This window comes from Piliocolobus tephrosceles, unplaced genomic scaffold (assembly GCF_002776525.5).
Source record: "Piliocolobus tephrosceles isolate RC106 unplaced genomic scaffold, ASM277652v3 unscaffolded_24394, whole genome shotgun sequence".
In the NCBI taxonomy this organism is placed as follows: domain Eukaryota; kingdom Metazoa; phylum Chordata; class Mammalia; order Primates; family Cercopithecidae; genus Piliocolobus; species Piliocolobus tephrosceles.
This window is the reverse complement of record NW_022306970.1, coordinates 1-6,896: the sequence shown is the minus strand read 5'-3', so window position 1 is coordinate 6,896 and position 6,896 is coordinate 1. Positions and strand designations below refer to the sequence as shown.

The 6,896-nt window shown below is 37.1% G+C and overlaps 1 pseudogene; it reads right to left on the bottom strand.

Annotated features, from left to right (window-relative positions):
- Nucleotides 1–413: 413 nt before the first annotated feature.
- Nucleotides 414–3,393, bottom strand: LOC111550992 (annotated as a pseudogene).
- Between the last annotated feature and the right edge of the window lie 3,503 nt (nucleotides 3,394–6,896).

Below are 6,896 nucleotides of genomic sequence, written 5' to 3'. Positions count from 1 at the left end.
AGTTGTTTTCATTAAAGAGCACTGATTTTAAAAATCTAATAACTTAAAACTGCCACATGCAAAAAAAAAAAAAAAAAAAAAAAAAAAAAAAACAAACCAAAAAATGGCCCACAAAACATTCTCCTTTCCTTTTAAAGGTTTTATGATGCATTATTATCATTAGCCAGTCTTTAAATGGCCAGTTGAAACAAACAGTTTTGATTAAGACTGATCTGCAGGTATTAGGGATAATATTTATTCAGCCTTCTGAGCTTTCTGGGGAGACTTGATGAACTTGCCACCTCCCAGCAGCCTTCTTGTTCACTACTTGGATGACACCATGACAGCTGTCTATCTTATATCACGAAAGCCAAAGGATGCAGAGGAGGATAGTCAGAGGACTGCTCAACATGCCTGACTTGGCAGGAACCTCATCAACAAATGGCAGCATCACCAGATTTCAAGAACTTAGGGCCATTTTCCAGCTTCTTACCAGAATGGCAATCAATCTTTTCCTTCAGCTCAGCAAACTTGCAAGCAAGGCGAGCTGTGTGACAATCCAGTACAGGGGTGCTGCCAGCAGGGATTTGGCCTGGATGGTTCTGGATAATCACCTGAGCAGTGAAGTCAGCTGATTCCATCGGTGTGTCATTTTTGCTGTCACCGGCAACATTGCCACAACGAACATCTTTGACAGACACATTCTTGATATTGAAGCCCACACTGTCCCCAGGAAGAGCACCACTCAAAGCTTCATGGTGCATTTCAACAGACTTTATTTCAGTTGTAACATGGAGTAGAGCAAAGGGAACACCATGGTGGGTTTGAGAACACCAACTTCCACTCAGCCCAAAGGCACATTACCAATACCACCAATTTTGTAGACATCCTGGAAAGGCAGATGCAACTTGTCAGTTGAAGGCATTGGTTTGGATGGATGCAATGCAGAGCTTCTAGCAGTGTGGTTCCACTGCATTGCCATCTTTATAGGTGACTTTCCACCCATTGAACCAAGGCATGTGAGCACTTGGCTCCAGCATGTTGTCTCCGTTCCAACCAGAAATGGGCACAAATGCTACTATGGCAGGTTTGTAACCAATTACTCTAAGTGCTAACTTTCTTAACAATTTCCTTGTATTTCTTCTGGCTGTAGAGTGGCTCAGCGGAATCCATGTTACTAACACCAACAATTAGTTCTTTCACACTCAGTGTGGAAGCCAGAAGGACATGCTCATGGCTCTGCCCATTCTTAGAGATTACAGCTTCAAATTCATCTACTGTGACATATATGTGAGCAGCAACAATCAGGACTGCACAGCCAGCCTGAGATGTGGTTGTAATCATGTTTTTGATAAAGTCTCTGTGTCCTAGGGCATCAGTGATAGTCATATCTGATGGTCTCAAATTTCCAGAGGGGAATATCAATGGTGATATCACACTCAGGCTCACCTTTCAGTTTATTCAAGACCCGGGAATACTTGAAGGAGCCCTTTCCCATCTCAGCAGCCTCCTTCTCCAGATTTTCAGTGGTTCTTTTGTCAATGGCACTACATTTATAGATCAGATGGCTGGTAGTAGTGGAATTCCCTGAACCTGAAGTCCAAGACAACCATGTGTACACAAATTTTATTCCTTTTCCACTGTGGCTTTTAGGGGTGGTTTTTACAATACCTGTGTTCTGGTGACAAACCTATTGCAAAAAAAGCTATTTTTGTTTTGTTTTGAATTCAGTTCTGTATTAGAAGCCTCAAGAGTGTCCATTTTGAAACTACTAAATATGCTTTTATACCTCAACTGGACATGTGACTATGAGCAAGTAAGTCATGAAACCTCTTTGATAACAAGTCCCTGGATTGTGACCTAAGTTTTTCACCTTTGCTCCCTCCCCACCACACCCAGGCACTTTGGATGACACAAGAAGGCTAGAGGTGGGCTGAAGTTACTTTTCTGCCTATGTGAGATAAAGCTCTGGTGAAATATTTTTCACTGGGCAGTGGGCCTTTGTTATTCATCTGGAGAACACATTGGTCATACTTCAAGATGATATTTTTCACCTCTTCCTGCCAAAAATAAGAAGTGAGCTTTCTTGGCTTTTCAAACCTGCTGGATTTCTATGAAAGTATTGAGAATGCAGCCCTAAGGCATCTTTCCCTCTGAACGAACTCTACACTTAACCCTCATCCATTCATCAACATTGCTATTTAACTGTATCTACAGGTTTATAGTCCAGCAGCTTCTGCACCAGATCAACTGAACTCAGGTATGTTTTTGTGAACTTGTCCATCTTTCCTGATTTCTGAAAGTTGGTTTGCCCTGCAACCTCAAGAAAATCATGTTTCCCCCAATTTATTCAGTTATTTTTTCTTGTAAGTCCCTAAGTGACAACTTCAAAGCTCTTTACATGTTGGAGCTGAAACTTGAAGTATCATTTTTTTAAATGAAAATTTACATTAACTATATTTGCCACTTGTCTCTTATTAGATTATGAGTTATATTCTTAACAAGTACCTTATTAGAGGCAAAAGTGGCTAATATTCCTTGTAGAATTTTTTATGTACTTCTAATATTGTTCTTTAGCAACTATGACACATATACCTTACAGGAAAGGTCCTTGTGCCACTATAGACATTGTTTGTAGTACATTTTCAAGAACTCTACAAGAGTTAGGGGCAAGGATCAAATCTAAGTTATTCAGATTGATATAACAGGTTTCTGTCAGACATTGACAGGTTCAGACATCATATTTCAGTCTAGACATTTCCAGCACACAGTTATATGAACTTTAATCCAGGAGATATAAAAGTACCATCAATCTACCCAACGAAAGTACTATTACGAATATGATTTATGCTTACATAGAAACATTTTATTTTATTTTTTTTTTGAGACAGAGTTCCACTCTCTCACCCAAGTTGTAGTGCCATGGTGTGATCTCAGCTCACTGCAACCTCTGCCTCTCAGATTCAAGCAATTCTTATGACTCAGCCTCCCAAGTAGCTGGGATTACAGGCATGTACCACTATGCCTGACTAATTTTTGTATTTTTAATAGAGACAAGGTTTTGTTATGTTGGCCAGGCTGGTCTCAAACTCCTGGTCTAAAGTGATCCACTGCCTCAGTCTCCCAAAGTGCTGGGATTCTAGGTGTAAGCCACTGTGCCTGGCCATAGCAACACTTTTAGTGAGAGCTGTGGGAAGCTGAAAATTTCTAGCAGGCCTTTGGGTTGTTCAGTTCCACCATCTTTTCCAACTCATCAATTGAAAGTATAAAGTAGAAAAAGGAGTATCCAGATGTCCTTTCTTTCTTTGTATTTTTCTATATCAGAAGAGAAATTGAAAAGCAGAGATGAGGAATCCCAGAAGCATATATTGGATATACTTTGTATTGCTCTGACACTGATAAGAACTTACGCATTGCCTCAAGTTCTTCAGAAGACATATAAAATGGTATGGCAGAAGCATTTCTGGGATGGGTGTGGTGTAATGACCTCTGTGAACCCTCTCCCCAGTGAAACAACTATAACTGGTGAAAATTATTTACAAAAAAAAACCATGTAGTCGCTGGAAACTCTCCTAAAAACATAGAGGAAATGGAGAAATATTTATTCAAGAAAATCTATAGTACTAAATCTGAGTAAGAACTATGGAAGTCTGTTATATTAAGGACATGCCTCATCCCCAGCTCAGTGTGATTTAAGCCCTATTCTCAATGGGTTCAACCAAGAAAAGGAGGCTCAGTTCACTCTCATCTCCCACGCTAAGATAGCAGTTTTTACCTGGAAGGGACAGTTTAGTAAAGGAGGAAGAGAAGAATGAACCATGAGACATATAGGAAATGAAAAGCAAAATGACAACCATAAGTCAAACCATATTAATAACATTAGATGCGAACGTTTTTAACAATCTAACCAAAGATAGGAATTGTTAGATTGTGCAAAAATCAAGATTCAACTACACACCATCTATTGGCAGCACATTTTAGATTCAAAGGTAAGAATAGGTTGAAAGTTAAAGAATGAAAAATTTTGTATCATGCAAATAGCAATCCTAAGAGAGCTGAAGTGACTATACTAATATTATGGAAAAAAGAATTTTTTTTTTTTTTTTTTGAGACAGAGTCTTGTTCTTGTCGCCCAGGCTGGAGTGCAGTGGCACAATCTCGGCTCACTGCAGCCTCTGTCTCCTGGGTTTAAGCGATTCTCCTGCCTTAGCTTCCCGAGTTGCTGGGATTACAGGTGCCTGCCACCATGCCCAGCTAATTTTTGTATTTTTAGTAGAGATGGGGTTTTGCCATGTTGGTCAGGCTGGTCTGAAACTCCTGATCTCGTGATCCGCCCACCTCAGCTTCCCCAAGTGCTAGAATTACAGGCGTGAGTCACCGCACCTGGCCCGAAAGAAAGAATTTTAAAAAAGACAAAGTTACTAAAGAAGGATGTTTTATCATTAAGAAGATCATTTCATCAAGAAATTAATAATTATAGACATATATGTATTTAACAACAGAACCCCAAAATGCATTAAGCAAAGACTAACAAAATTAAAGGCATGAAATGGGCAATCCAACAATAGTAATTGGAGGCTTTAATAGTCCACTTTCAATGATGGATAGAGTGACTATTTAGAAGACCACCAAGAATGCAGAACGCTTTAAACCAATTAAAACAGATGGACATCTACAGAACACTTCAATTTGCTGAATATACATTGTCAAGCATACATGGAGCATTCTCCAGGATAGTAAACATACTGGGCTAAGAAATATGTGTTGGGAAATTTAACACTGTTGAAATCATAGGAAGTATGTTCTCCTAACAAAATAGAATTAAGTTAGAACAATAAAAGGAACTTCAGGAAACTCACAAATATGTGGATATTAAAGAGGGTGCTCCTAAATAATCAATGAGTAAAAGAGGACATGACCAAGTACATTAGAAGGCACTTTGAGATGAAAAAAATGAACACACAACATGCTAAAATTTGTGGCATACAGCTAAAACAATGCTTAGAGTGAAATTTAGTTGTGTAAATGCCTATATTTAAAAAAGAAGAAAAACTTTAAATCAATTACCTAAACTTTCACCTTGAGAAACCAGGAAAAAAGGTCAAACTAAATCCAAATCAAACAGAACAAAGAAAATAATAAAGATTATAGTGGAAATAAATAAAATAGAGAAAAAAATACAGAAAATGAACAAAACCAAAAGATTTTTTTTAAAAAAATCAACAAAATTGACAAACATTTAGCTATTAGGATCATGCTAATAACAGAGAAGACTCAAATTGTGAAATCAGGAGTGAATAGTTGACATTACTAATACCTTTACAGAAATAAGTATGACCATAAGGAAATACTATGAAGAACTGTATGCCAGTAAATCTATGATACAATTACCATGTTCCTAAAAAGTTACATTCAAAACTGACTCACTAAGAAACTGAAAATCTAAACAGACTTACAATAAGCAAGGAAACTTAATTAGGAATTTAAAAATGTCTACAAACAACATTTCTATTTCAGGTAGCTTCACTGGCGATTTTCATCAAACATTTAAAAATTAGTACCAATCCTTTACAAACTCTTCTGAAAATGGAAAAGGAAGAAACACTTATGACCTTATTCTATGCAGTCAGTATTGCGCTGATACCATAATCAGACAAGGCAACTCAGATATACTGTACCAGTATTTTTTGTGATTATTGACACAAAAATCTCTTCTGAAATATTTATAAACTGAATCCAGCAACACATACAAAAAAAAAAAAAAAAAAAAAAAAATTCACACCATGCCCAAATGGAATTTATCTCAGGTTGAATTAACACATGAAAATTAATTAATGTAACATGCCATATTACTAGAATAAAGGACAGAAATAAATCATGATAATGTCAGTAGGTAATTTTTTAAAACAAAATCCAATGTACTTCTATTGCTCTAGCCAGAGCAATAAGGCTAGCAGTAGTAGTAAAAGACTCACTTGGAAAGGAAGAAATAAATGACCTCTACTTAAGCAACATGGGCCTTGTACATGGCAAGTCTTAAGGACTCCACTAAAAAACTATTAGAACTAGTAAACAATTTCAACAAGGTTGCAGGATACAAGACCAATAGATGAAAATCAACTGTGTTTCTACACACTGGCAAGGAACAATCTGAAAATAACATTAAGAAAACAATTTCATCTATAATAGCATCAAAAAGAATAAAATATTTAGGAATATGTTTAAAGAAATGTAAAACATATATTCAGAAAACTGTATAACATCATTGGAAGAAATTATAAGTTCTAAAGGAATAGAAAAATATTCCACATTTATAGATTAGAGGACTTAATATGTTAACATGACAGTATTACTCCCCATGATGGTCTACAGATTTTTTTATTTTTATTATTTATTATTTATTATTTATTTATTTATTTATTTTTTATTATACTTTAAGTTCTAGGGTACATGTGCATAACGTGCAGGTTTGTTACATATGTATACATGTGCCATGTTGGTGTGCTGCAACCATCAACTCGTCAGCACCCATCAATTCATCATTTATATCAGGTATAACTCCCCAATGCAATCCCTCCCCCCTCCCCCCTCCCCATGATAGGCCCCACTGTGTGATGTTCCCCTTCCCGAGTCCAAGTGAGCTCATTGTTCAGTTCCCACCTATGAGTGAGAACATGCGGTGTTTGGTTTTCTCTTCTTGTGATAGTTTGCTAAGAATGATGGTTTCCAGCTGCATCCATGTCCCTACAAAGGACGCAAACTCATCCTTTTTTATGGCTGCATAGTATTCCATGGTGTATATGTGCCACATTTTCTTAATCCAGTCTGTCACTGATGGACATTTGGGTTGATTCCAAGTCTTTGCTATTGTGAATAGTGCCGCAATAAACATACGTGTGCATGTGTCTTTGTAGTAG